At 41.3% G+C, this 14,016-nt stretch overlaps 1 long non-coding RNA gene across 1 annotated transcript in view; it reads left to right on the top strand.

Annotated features, from left to right (window-relative positions):
* Nucleotides 1–1,717: 1,717 nt before the first annotated feature.
* Nucleotides 1,718–14,016, top strand: part of LOC138956177 (uncharacterized) — a 24,416-nt gene continuing 12,117 nt past the window's right edge. The window contains exons 1-5 of the long non-coding RNA XR_011452536.1: nt 1,718–2,014; nt 2,568–2,701; nt 3,545–3,607; nt 6,887–7,000; nt 7,425–7,622. This is a non-coding gene — a long non-coding RNA (uncharacterized lncRNA). The remainder of the gene's footprint in view (nt 2,015–2,567; nt 2,702–3,544; nt 3,608–6,886; nt 7,001–7,424; nt 7,623–14,016) is intronic.

The raw sequence follows: 14,016 nt of genomic DNA, 5'->3' as shown, positions 1-14,016 counted from the left end.
TTAGGGGTAATTCTTGATTGTGAATTCAAGTGGCAGGCACAATTACAGCATATTTGCAAGAAAGTAGCCAAGAACGTTTTCCTCCTATCCAAGCTAAAGCAATATACCGACAGAAGGACTCTGGAAATGTTCCACCATGCTCATGTAATGCCTCACATTAATTATGTTTCGACGCTCTGGGATGGCAGCTCAGTGATGTCCACTTAAAAAAGTTAGATTCTCTCTATCGTCGCTCGGCCAAACTCATCGTAAAAGATAATGCCTCATCAACAGATATGAAATTAAAAATGCTTAACTTTCTTTCACTGGAAAAGCATCTCAAGTTAAACAAAGCCATTTTCATAAATTGTATTACGGTAAAGTGCCGATTTACATTACATCATTATTTAATAAAGCTACCCACAGATATGGGTCGGTCAACTTGATCCCACCAATTCCACGAATTGACCTGTATGGACTTGGTGGCCGAGTGGTAACGCACTTGCGCTCGGAATCGAGAGGTTGCGTGTTCAGGCCTGGGTCAGGCCGCAATTTTCCCCCCCGTTCCTAACCTAGGTGGTGGGTTCAAGTGCTAGTCTTTCGGATGAGACGAAAAACCGAGGTCCCTTCGTGTACACTACATTGGGGTGTGCACGTTAAAGATCCCACGATTGACAAAAGGGTCTTTCCTGGCAAAATTGAAAAGGCATAGCTAAAAATGTCCACCAAATACCCGTGTGACTTGGAATAAAGGCCGTGAAAGGTGAATGCTCGCCCTAATAGGCTTGAGGTTTGCTGGCCGATGTGAATGCGTGATATATTGTGTAAAAAATTCCATCTCACACGGCAGAAATTAATATGTAAATCGCCGTGAGCTCTTGTGAGAAACGGCGATTAATAAATGTCCATTATTATTATTATTATTATTATAAGACCAGTCTTGCTGTTTCGGGTACTTCAGTTAGGAATTCACTTCCATCATCCTTTAAGCACTTGAAGTCATTAAAAAGTTTTAAAAAATGTGTTAAAAACCACTTAATGTCTGAGTAGTTTAACGCCTTGACGTCAAAGATATGCTGTGCATTGTATATATTCTGAACATACTTTTGTGACACTACTGCTACATGTTCGATTGCTACCAGCTTATATTCATAATTACCTTCATAGTATGCATTTGATTTTATGAATAACCACATATGTATGCTCTTCATGCCTCATCTTCATCATCATCATCATCATCATTATCATCATCATCATCATCATCGTCGTCATCTTTATTATCACGTTTTCCGACCTCCTTTTGTTGGTTAACTTTTAACTTTTTAATTTTTTAACTATATAATTGTGTGTCTATGCGTCCCAAGGACAGATTGTAAGAAAAGGCGTAGCCTTAAATCTTAATCCTTGTTAAATAAAGTTCAATTCAATTCAATTCTCTCTCTCTCTCTCTCTCTCTCTCTCTCTCTCTCTCTCTCTCTCTCTCTCTCTCTCCCCCTCTCTCTCTCTCTCTCTCTCTCTCTCTCTCTCTCTCTTTCTCTCTGTCCCCCCTCCCCACACCACTATTTGTTTCTCTCTCCTCTCCCACCCGAACAGTGTACGCGCGCGACTCGTCAATCTGTGTCCACACAAAGTGTATGGTAGTAACGGTATAACAAATCCATTGGCTCAGAACTGGCACCCGTCATACGTATATATAAAGCCGATAGGCGCGCTGCTTACGAGAATGCAAACCTAAGTGGCTCCGGTCACATATGTAACTTCAGTAGGACCGACGACGCACTGCAGATTATCCCAGGCCGCTACACGTTGCATGAAAGGAAAACAGGCCAAGTACTCGTCATAATCCCTATCGCGGCATAATTAATATGCAGTGCGTCGTCTGTGCTGCTGAAACTGCGCAGGTATAGTCTGCTCATAACGTCTGCTTAATTACTGCGCGTGCTTGCAAAAGCAAAACAGCCTAAGAGCTTCTCAAAACACTCACAGGATTTACGGTCAAAGTATACTCACGATGTTGCGTTCAAAACTGTGCAGTGTAAGTTGTGAACACTGTGTGAATTGTGTAGCTTAAATATCTTCGATTGTCATTACACTAGTTTTCAGTGTATGAGAATGATCTAAGTCTACTGAAAAAAGGAAACCTTGATGATGGAAGCGTAATGAAGGATCAAGTATTGTTTTAAAAGTGTGTCTCAGTTTCAACTGTTATGAACGCTTTTCACCCTGTACCTATCTGAGGATCATTTCAGAAAGGTCGGAATGTCTAATCATTTCTCTGCGCTCGAATATTGAAATGCCTCTTTTGAAGAAAAACTTTCAAATGTTTTGTGGAGGCGCCCTTTTCGTTCAATCAATTTCATCACGAACAAAGATATTGTGATACTTTAACTTCATGTTAATAGATTTCACCTGTAGATACCCTTAAACGTGATCACATCATGAATCGCATTTATGAACAATTCTGACATGAAGACAACTGTCGCGGTGGAAATCTTTACCATTTTGCTCAAGTAACATTACTCAAATTGACGATAAGTGAAGAGACGATCGAAGCACTGACAGTAATCTCTCCTTTAACTCTTTTCCAGTGGACGTGACGTGGAAGAGGGGTACTACTAGCAGCCGACACTAACAGAAAGAGCATTTGATCTCCCATGCTTGGTTGTGTTTTGTGCTCAACAAATCATTGGTTTATTATTTACGGAACATTTCGAAATGGAAGGTAAATTTCTCTGTTTTTCTATGCCTCTCTTTGTCTCGGTATGTCTCTCTGTCTCTGCCAAAGAGTCTCTCTCTCTCTCTCTCTCTCTCTCTCTCTCTCTCTCTCTCTCTCTCTCTTTTTCTCTCTCTCTCTCTCTCTCTTTCTCTCTCTCGCTCTCTCTCTTTATTTACGACATGAGTAGAAAGAACTCAGCATTTCATTAAAAATCGCATATTTATGACAGTGTCCAAATATTGTACGAAAGGGATACGAAGGCGAGACACGGTAGTGAACTCACGATTTTTCTTGATTTGGAATTTAGCCAGACTTTGATAAAAGAAAGTCTGTTTTACCAATTCAAATATGAACGTATGTTCTTTTTGTCACAGAACAGCTTTTTACTGCACGAAATTTGAAATGAAATGTTTTTGCTAACGCAGGTTGAACTTAGTTCTGCGTTTAGTACAACATCGTGTTATCCTGCAACTGAATGATAAGAGGATATTTTTCCATGATAACAGGAACATATTTTTTTTTTTTAATATTCAAAAATTGTAATTTATGGTAAACATTGTTACATTCAGAAATAAAACGAGCATCCAGAAACAGATAACAACAATCACGAATGTGCACACTGTGCCCACCCTTCCCCTCCCGTAAGTAACGCACAGATTTCAACAACTTTCTTTCACTGCCAATGATCTGAAAAACGTTTTCTTTGATCACATGAAATATAGAGGAAACAAGTCATGAATGTGTGCACCGTATCACCCCTTAGCCTGCGCAGGGAATGCACAGCTTTCAATAACTTTCCTTCGCTGCCCATTATATGAAAAATTACTTCATTTACATTTTGCCTTTCAGGCTTATGGGGTTTACTGCTGCTATTTCTTTGCCCAACACTCTGCGTGAGACCAGGAACTTCAGGTATTGTATTCTTGCTTTTTCTAGATGATTTATCATATTGAATTATTCGATCGCGCACGAACGAACAAACACATACGTATACAAACATTACTATGTACGAAAACAAAAAGGAATATGTTTTTTGTTCTCTCTCTCGATAACTTATTGGTGTTTCTTTTTGCATGAAACTGGATACAAGGAAAGCAGTGCAAAATGAAATAATCCAATTTGTCATCATTTTCACGAGTTTCCATCCATTCACAAGCACCTGGGAAATAAATCTCATGTTCCCCAGGCAATCAATCCCCGGTTACCATAGTTGCAGGAAGCAGGTTATACATGGATAATCAAAAGCAAACCCGCTTGAAACGCTCGGGAATTCTTCGGCTCTTTTCATCGGCGTTTCCCCAGACCTAAACAGACGACACGACACTGGTTTGCAAAGTTCTAAAAACGAACTGGCAAACTGGCAAAAGTAAACAAAAAACAAAACTACTTCATGAAAGGTCATACATTCATCACAAAAAAAATGAAACCTGGCGATATGTTTTGTCTTCTTACAGAGTCATGGAGTGCGTGTATCTGTGTTTCGATACACAGACGTTCGGAGAAACACGAACGTCAAGTTCAAGTTAAACGACCCCTAACACACACATTTTGACCCGTGCACCAGACGTTGTGTCGATAAACGAAGCGCAAATGAGAAATAATAAAAGCAAAGAAAATAGCAACAAGATATATATGCAAACATCTAACAAAGCCGAGCAAGCAGAATGACAGGTCTAATGAAAAACAAAGAGGTACTGAGTCGGAAACAAGATCGCGATTCTTTCCTTCGCTGCACGACGCAAATCTTCTGTGACCTTTGACTAAACGTAGCTTCCACATTCGATCACTCAGGCATTAATATTTACAACATAAAGCCTAGGGGGTGGAATACCGAGATGAACCTACAGAACTGTGCATCCTCAAACCTGACATATTCATCCCAACATTTAATGAACTCAAAACACAGAAAGTTGCTTTCACACGCCAGCTTTGATTGCCAGTGGTTATCAAACCGGGACTCGTGTGGTTATCAGCACGGAACCCGTGTTTCAAAGCATGGCTCCCTGGGTTGATTGTGCACTTATTTTCTCACCACCAAAATGATGACAAAAACGATGTTTGGTGGTTTGTTGACAGACCTGCAAAAAGACGATATGCTCCCCCTCGGACCGACAAAAAAGCTGGTCTGTCAACAACCCATCAAACATCTTGTTATGTCATATGCAGGAGCAAGGACTTGGCTGGTGTATGACATATAGCCCTTGGCTGCAAATATTTCAGGCTAGTAGTATTCAACAACAATAATGCCGTGAGGTTTTGAATGGTACATGGTGTGCTTGTTTGACATATTCCACGTGAATAGATCAGCTATTCGGTTTCCTATGTCGGCAGAGCTAGGACTCAACTGAGAGAGTGGGTGCGGTGAAAAGATTATGTAATATTCCAAGTTAAAGCTCTGAGTTTGTTCATGTCGGGAGAATAGACCTGATGTGTGTGTGTGTGTGTGTGTGTGTGTGTGTGTGTGTGTGTGTGTGTGTGTGTGTGTGTGTGTGTGTATGTGTGTGTGTGTGTGTGTGTGTGTGTGTGTGTGTGTGTGTGTGTGTGTGTGTGTGTGTGTGTGTCTGGCTGTCTGGCTGTCTGGCTGTCTGTCTGTCTCTCTGCGGGCTTGCGTGCGTGCGTGCGTGCGTGTGTGTGTTTGTGTGTGCGTGCGTGTGTGTGTGTGTGTGTGTGTGTGTGTGTGTGCGTGTGCATGTTTGTGTGTGTGTGCGTGTGTGTGTGTGTGTTACATATATTACGACATGGCCTCAAGGTCATAATTATATCCTATCAGCGGGAATGTATCAATTAAGAGCAAAAGATGGAGCATTATAGTGAAGTATTAAAGAAAAAAATGAAAGCCGGGGTTGCAGACTTCATTATTGCCTAATATATCCTACCTTACCCAAGCTTACATGGGTCAAACGTCTGTCTCCTCAGGTATTTTTCAATTGTTGAGCATGTACCCGTTAAGTACCTTGTGGGCGTCCAGTATCGAGCACACACCCACCCCCTATTTTTGGTCAACAACTGTGTATATATATATATATAGCGTAAAGTACCTTGTAAACGCCCACCCCTACCCCCTCCCCACATTTGGAGCAAGAATGGCAGGAGAAAAAACATGATTTGTTCTAATTGTTCCTGAAACTCCGCACACAATGCGGACATAGCATTCCGATGCATAATGACAAGATGCTACGATACTGTCATACCGTACCGTTTATTTCATACGTTTGTCACTGCAATCTCTAGATAGCCATGCCGACACAGTATGCAGATTTGGGAGACTCATCTGAGGTTGAGGAGGGAGACCTGGGGGGAATTTGAGAGACTCACATTTAAGACACTATTCATTTTGCGCAAGTTTGTGATTTCCACCCAGACACTTGGGCTGCAATGCTGGTTATACAAAGCAGATCTTGCGACAGACAGAGACAAAAAGAGCGTTTGGGGAAGAGAGAGGGAGAAAGAGAGAGAGACAGAGAGAGAATACTATTTAGTAACATTTGTTAAGTTTATCGTTATTTGTATTGAATTGTATGCCTGTGAATGATGTTTCTTGAAATTGTTTGTTGCTATTTCTCTCTCTCTCTCTCTCTCTCTCTCTCTCTCTCTCTCTCTCTCTCTCTCTCTCTCTCTCTCTCTCTCTCTCTCTCTCTCTCTCTCTCTCTTTCTCTCTCTCTCTCTTTTGCTTCCTAATCAAGCTTATTGATCACAAATGTGCTAGTTAGTCTACAGTTCTCGAGTAGCAGAGATCGTTGAATTTGCCACGTGGTTGGTCGTACAAGACCAGAAATGTCAAAATTATTCGATGTTATAGAGAAGACGGGTGCCAGACCGAAAAAGGAAACGTACCGGTTAGGTGAAAGCACTAAGAACCGGATTCACTACATATTTTGTAATAATTACACCAGTTAGAATTTTCAGCAATGTACCCGTGTGATGTTCCTATTAGCTTGATCACCTCGAAAGGCGTTGAGTAACATATGACACGGAAAACTATTTTACAGAATGCAACTTTTTATTTAAACTTGACATTTCCTTAATAGAGGAACCTTTACTGAAGTTCATAATTTTGGTTAGTTCACACTCCCCTTGTTATGTGTTATTTGCCTTTTAACTTTCACACAATGTACTATTAGTTTTACAAAAAAGCTTCGAACACATTGTAACTGCAGTATCTAATTACATTGATACGTTTGCGTGTTTCAGCTCTAGTGACCTTTTGTAAAGTCACCCAGAGCAAGCTGACCTGCTACTTTCCTGAAGACCTTAGTGAAAAAGGGAAAAGTTTTGCCTTGTATCATCGTGACGCCCAACGCAATGGTAAAGGGAATGCAAGGACTGACTGGTATTTATTCGTATTTAGCATTCTTGCTTACTCCCCTTCGTGAGTGTATGTTTGTGTACCTGTAATTATTAGCAGCGCACCCACTCACATTACCCCTCACACATTACGCTCTCTCTCTCTCTCTCTCTCTCTCTCTCTCTCTCTCTCTCTCTCTCTCTCTCTCTCTCTCTCTCTCTCTCTCTCTCTCTCTCTCTCTCTCTCACACACACACACACCACCATCACCACCACCTCTCACATGTATACACATCACAGCTCCTACACATCAGCCTCTCATGCACACATCCTCCTCCATACCTCAAACAAGGTCACATAATTAATGAAACGGCGTGCGTCTGTGATTGTGTGTGTCTGTGTGTGTGTGTGTGTGTGTGTGTGTGTGTGTGTGTGTGTGCGTTAGTCTCAGAAATACCGCTTGCTTGCAATTGGGCGAGGGGGAAGCCTCACTGCGACACCAACTCTGGGATCGAGGCACCAGTTACAGCCTCAAATGAGTTTACAGTAATGCTACCACCAGATGCGAAAGGGACCTACACATGTTGCCCTATTCCACTAGACATCAATATGGTCACAAAACCATGTCACGTCTATGCACAAGGTTTGATACCTTACGGTTATACTCGGATTTTTTCGGTCTGAATGCGTTGTATAATGTGTCGACCACAGCCACAGCCACACGCACGCACACACGCACGCTTGCATACACACAAACACACACACACACACACACACACACACACACACACACACACACAAGTACATAAAACACACAGATGCACGCATTCATGCATGCACGAACGTACGCACACACAAACACACACACACACACACACACACACGCCCGCAGATAGACAGGCAGACGGAGACACACACACACACACACACACACACACACACACACACACACACACACACACACACACACACACACACTAAAGCCTGAGCGCTCGTTTTTACATTTAGTCAAGTTTTGACTAAATGTTTTAACATAGAGGGGGAATCAAGACGAAGGTCGTGGTGTATGTGTGTGTGTGTGTCTGTGCGTGTGTGTCTGTGTGTGTGTGTGTGTGTGTGTGTGTGTGTGTGTGTGTAGAGCGATTCAGAGTAAACTACTGGACCGATCTTTATAAAATTCTACATGAGAGTTCCTGGGTATGATATCCCCAGATTTGTTTTTAATTTTTTCGATAAATGTCTTTGATGACGTCATATCCGGCTTTTTGTAAAAGTTGAGGCGGCACTGTCACACCCTCATTTTTCAATAAAATTGATTGACATTTTCGTAAAGCAATCTTCGACGAAGGCCGGACATTGGTATTGCATTTCAGCTTGGTGGCTTAAAAACTAATGAGTGAGTTTGGTCATTAACTATCTGAAAATTGTAATTAAAATTATGTTTTTATAAAACGATCCAAATTTACCTTCATCTTATTTTTCATCATTTTCTGATTCCAAAAACATATAAATATGTTATATTCGGATTAAAAACAAGCTCTGAAAATTAAAAATATAAAAATTATGATCAAAATTAAATTTCCGAAATCGATTTAAAAACAATGTCATCTTATTCCTTGTCGGTTCCTGATTCCAAAAACATATAGATATGATATGTTTGGATTAAAAACACGCTCAGAAAGTTAAAACGAAAAGAGGTACAGAAAAGCGTGCTATGCAGCACAGCGAAACCACTACCGCGCTGAACAGGCTCGACAGTTTCGTTGGATGTAAAAAATGCTCACCTCACATCTCTGCCAACAATTGCTACTTTCAGTGTAAACAACAAAACATATTACAACAATTTTCGTGATTAACCGCAGTGTTATGTCATTTTATCCCATGACCTGCCTCTTTGTCTCTGTTAGCTGAGGAGGTGATTATTCTGGATAATCCATCACAACCATATGGATAATCCATCACAACCGAGTCTCGATCTCACCTGTCATTGGTCATTGTCTTTGATCTCAGAGTACAATTGACTAATTTATAGAGGTCATCTGCATATTTATCGTTAACTCGGGGACTACTTTCTATAGCTAAACGAGTGAGATATTCTGCGGTATAAAAGTCGAACTCACGTTTAGCTAACGATCTACTACATTTTAACATTGAAGAAATAAAGCAAACAACGAAGAATACACGTAATCTGCTGGGGTGAAAAAAGCTGAGCGAAGATTATGAGTTGGCCGAAGCGGTGAGAGAGAGAGAGCGAGAGAGAGAGAGAGAGAGAGAGAGAGAGAGAGAGAGAGAGAGAGCGATAGAGACAGACAGTGATTCAAGGCGCACAACTCTAGTACTCTTCATAGGCAACCGCTTAGATCAATCCCGACAACAAAATCCTGATTCAAAATCCTGAGCGACGAAATAAGAATTAAACTAAAACAGTATGCTTACAGTTTTGTTCATTTGCTATCGCTTTTAGAGCATTGATTGCTAAATCTGGTTCAACAGAACAAGGCTGTCCTGTCCCATCTGTCGTCTGGTGCAGATCTATCGTCTGCTACAGAATCTTCGGCTAACTTACTGAAAAAAATTACCAACAACATGGAAATTGCCACTTACAAAGTTAGAGATACGGTTAAAATAAAAGGTGGCGAAGAAGGTCGGATCTTGCGTGTGTTATTTTTAAATTTTAAAGTAAACAACGGTGTCTAGGTTCAGGTCATGCATGCAGATAGATTTACAAGTTTTGACCTACATTGAAAAAACAAGCAGAACAAAACTATACTGCAGTACAGTAGCGATAACTGCGGGCCTAAGACTGAACGACAGACATCAAAGTAAGGCTCACCTAAAATTAATGACGATTGAAGAAGTAAGTAATCCAAATTTGAACACTGAAGCACAACAGCTCGAATAAGCACAAGTTCAGCTATCAACCTCATCGCTGAAACCGGCCGGTAACTGCACAGTATCAAATTTCATTTCAACACTCTAGAAATGACTGTTACTCGTTTTCTTAAGCAGTATAGATGACTGAATACAAAAGCAGACGTTTTATGGCGTGTTTACCAACAAGACAAAGGGGGACTCGTTTCGCACATGAATTTGATGACACGATTTGCGGTCGCGGAAGGTTTGATGAGCAGTAAACAGGCACTCGCAGAGTTTGTGTCAAAACGTGTTTTTAACATGTTTTAACATAGAGGGGGAATCGAGACGAGGGTCGTGGTGTATGTGTGTGTGTGTGTGTGTGTGTGTGTGTGTGTGTCTGTCTGTCTGTCTGTCTGTCTGTCTGTGCGTGTCTGTCTGTCTGTCTGTGCGTGTGTGTGCGATCTTATGAAATTTTACATGAGAGTTCCTGGGAATGATATCCCCAGACGTTTTTTTCTTTTTTTTTTATAAATGTCTTTGATGACGTCATTTTCGGCTTTTCGTAAAAGTTGAGGCGGCAATCAAATTGATTGAAATTTTGGCCAAGCAATCTTCGACGAAGGCCGGGCTTCGGTATTGCATTTCAGCATGGAGGCTTAAAAATTAATTAATGACTTTGGTCATTAAAAATCTGAAAATTGTAATTAAAATTATTTTTTTATAAAATGATCCAAAATTACTTTTATTTTATTCTTTATCATGTTCTGATGCCAAAAACATATAAATATGTTATATTCGGATTAAAAACAAGCTCTGAAAATTAAAAATATAAAAAAATATGATTAAAATTAAATTTCTGAAATCGATTTAAAAATAATTTCATCTATTTCCTTGTCCGTTCATGCTTCCAAAAACATTTAGATATGATATGTTTGGATTAAAAATCACGTTCAGAGAGTTAAAAAGAATAGAGATATAGAAAAGCGGGCTATCCTCCTCAGCACAACCGCTACCGCGCTTTTCTGGATTGTTAATTTCACCGCCTTTGCCACGAGCGGTGGACAGACGATGCTACGAGTGTACGGTCTTGCGGAAAAAATGCAATGCGTTCAGTTTCATTCTGTGAGTTCGACTGAGCTTGACTAAATGTTGTATTTTCGCCTTACGCGACTTGTTACATTTAGTCAAGTTTTGACTAAATGTTTTAACGTAGAGGGGGGAATCGAGACGAGGGTCGTGGTGTGTGTGTGTGTGTGTGTGTGTGTGTAGAGCGATTCAGAGTAAACTACTGGACCGATCTTTATGAAATTTTACATGAGAGTTCCTGGGTATGATATCCCCAGACGTTTTTTTCATTTTTTTGATAAATGTCTTTGATGACGTCATATCTGGTTTTTCGTGAAAGTTGAGGCGGCACTGTCACGCTCTTATTTTTCAACCAAATTGGTTGAAATTTTGGTCAAGTAATCTTCGACAAAGCCCGGACTTTGGTATTGCATTTCAGCTTGGAGGCTTAAAAATTAATCAATGAGTTTGCTCATTAAAGTTGTCATTAAAATCGATTTTTCTCAAACAGATTTAAAATGGATTGCATCGTATTCTTCATCACATTCTGAATCTAAAAATATATACATACCAGAGGAATACCCGGCTTTGCCGGGGTGAATCGCGAGACAGAGACAGACAGCGTGGCGGTTCACCACAATCACCTTTGAAGGCGAAGTCCTGTCAAACGGGATTGAGAATTTTAGAGCTTATTTCTTAGCCCTATATTATCTGGCTTCTCAAATGCCAGAACATTCAGACAGACAAAAGCCGCTAGACCCCATCACAAACAGAACTCTATAATCCACAGGTGTTGCCCACACACACACACACAAACACACACACACACACAGAGAAGCCGTATATATATATATGTATATCTATATCTATAAATATATAGAGATAGGTGAGAGTGTATTTTTCGCGTGGCTATAAATTGATTCGACCTTTTCACTTTGACAGTAAGAACAACTTACGGGTGCAAGGGAAGCGTTCTGGACAGCGCAGTGACATTCTAAAAATAGTAACGTAGAAACGGGAATATGGATTGAAGCCACACGAAGGAAGGGAGATAAACGCAAAACACTGAGGAAGATAAGGAAGAGTTACTGGGAATGGTGAAATGAACATAAAAAACAAAATCGGTTCAGCGCTGCGCGCTGAGAGCACTTGTTGAAATATCTCATCGATGATATTGTGTCCGGGGTGTAGCTGAATACGGTGTCCAAATTTGAAAAAGATCCACCGAGAACTTTGGCTTTGGTGTGTCGGTATGGGGGCCCGGGTAGCTCAGGTGGAACCAAAATCGGTTCAGCGCTGCGCGCTGAGAGCACGTGTTGAAATATCTCATCGATGAGGTTGTGTCCGGGGTCTCTCTGAATAAGCCCACCAAATTTGAAGCAGATCCATCGAGAACTTTGGCCGTGCATCGCGAACACACACACACACACACAGACAGACACAAGTCGTATATATATATAGACTAGAATGAATACCCGCTTCGCCGGGTAGCCGGCTTCGCCGGGAAGAAGTACTTAGAGCCGTACGCCGGCTTCGCCGGGTCCGAACAATGGACCCGCCAAGCTCGCCAAGCTTAGGTCCCTCCCAGATTCGTGGAATGGGAACAGCACGAAAATGATTCAGTGGCCATAATGCCATTCCTGACCATATCGAGTCCCATCCTTGTCGACGAATGTAACCGTGTTAATCACCTTTGGAGGCGAACTCCACTCAAACAGGACTGAGCAAGTTAGAGCTTCTCAAACGAAGGCCAGTACATAAAATTACACAAAAGCCGCCAGACCACATCACAAACAGAACTGAACAATGCACAGGTGTTGCTCACATAGAGACACACACACACACACACACACACACACACACACACACACAAAAACACAGAGAAGCCGTATCTATAGAGAGATAGATGACAGTGTATTTTTCGCGTGGCTATAAATTGATTCGACCTTTGCACTTTGACAGTGAGGATAATTTACGGGTCCAATTTACGTTCTGGACACTGCGTTGACCTTCTAAAAATAGTAACAGTAACAGAACGCCGGGAATATCCGAAGACGCTCCACTCACACTATATTAGTGCACCATACGAAGGAAGGGAGGTAAACGCTGAAAACCTGGAGAAGATGAGAAGATAAGGAAGAGTTACTTATAATGGTGAAATGAACACAAAAACCAAAATCATTTCAGCGCTGCGCGCTGAGAGCACGTGTTGAAATATCTCATCGATGATATTGTGTCCGGGGTGTAGCTGAATACGGTGTCCAAATTTGAAAAAGATCCACCGAGAACTTTGGCTTTGGTGTGTCGGTATGGGGGCCCGGGTAGCTGAGGTGGAACCAAAATAGCTGAGGTGGAACCAAAATCGGTTCCGCGCTGCGCGCTGAGAGCACGTGTTGAAATATCGACCAGGTTGTGTCGTGTCCCGGGTCTACCTGAATATGCCCACCAAATTTGAAGCAGATCCATCGAGAACTTTGGCCGTGCATGGCGAATACACAGATACACAGATACACAGACACACACACAGACACACAGACACAAGTCGTATATATATATAGATGTGATGTTTACTCTTAAAATGTGATCACAATTAACGAAAATAGATTAATTAGTCTTACGATTAAAATTTAAGAAATCGATCCAAAAATGATTCCATCTTATTCTTGATCATTTCCTGATTCCAAAAACATATAGATATACTGTTCAAAAAAAGAAACGCATAGCTTGTAATATTTGGTTAATTTAGTTATATGGCTACAAGGATATCCACCAAACTGCAGAAAATGTTTATCTGGTCGTCGACCTTTCGTCCATTGCCACAAGTGAGCTCTGCACGTGACGCATGCGTTATCAGTGGCTACAATGTCAAAATTGCTCATTTGGCATGACCACTCGTCATGCTTCAGTGTAATCTCGTGAAACTCGGGGAATATTGAGCTCTCACCATGTCTTCCAAAACCCATAAAAGCGGATTGTTTGCCACAAAGAAATCAGACGACAATTCAGCGACGAAAGATGGCCCGATTGAGCAGAGAAGACCGCCAAATTGATTTGGGTCGTTTACAAGCAGGCCAAAGTCAAAGTGCAATCGCCAGGCACTTCCACGTGTCCCAGAG

This window comes from Littorina saxatilis, unplaced genomic scaffold (genome assembly GCF_037325665.1).
Source record: "Littorina saxatilis isolate snail1 unplaced genomic scaffold, US_GU_Lsax_2.0 scaffold_592, whole genome shotgun sequence".
NCBI classification, from domain to species: Eukaryota; Metazoa; Mollusca; class Gastropoda; order Littorinimorpha; family Littorinidae; genus Littorina; species Littorina saxatilis.
The sequence above is the reverse complement of the archived record's forward strand: the minus strand, read 5'-3'. Positions and strand labels throughout refer to the sequence as shown.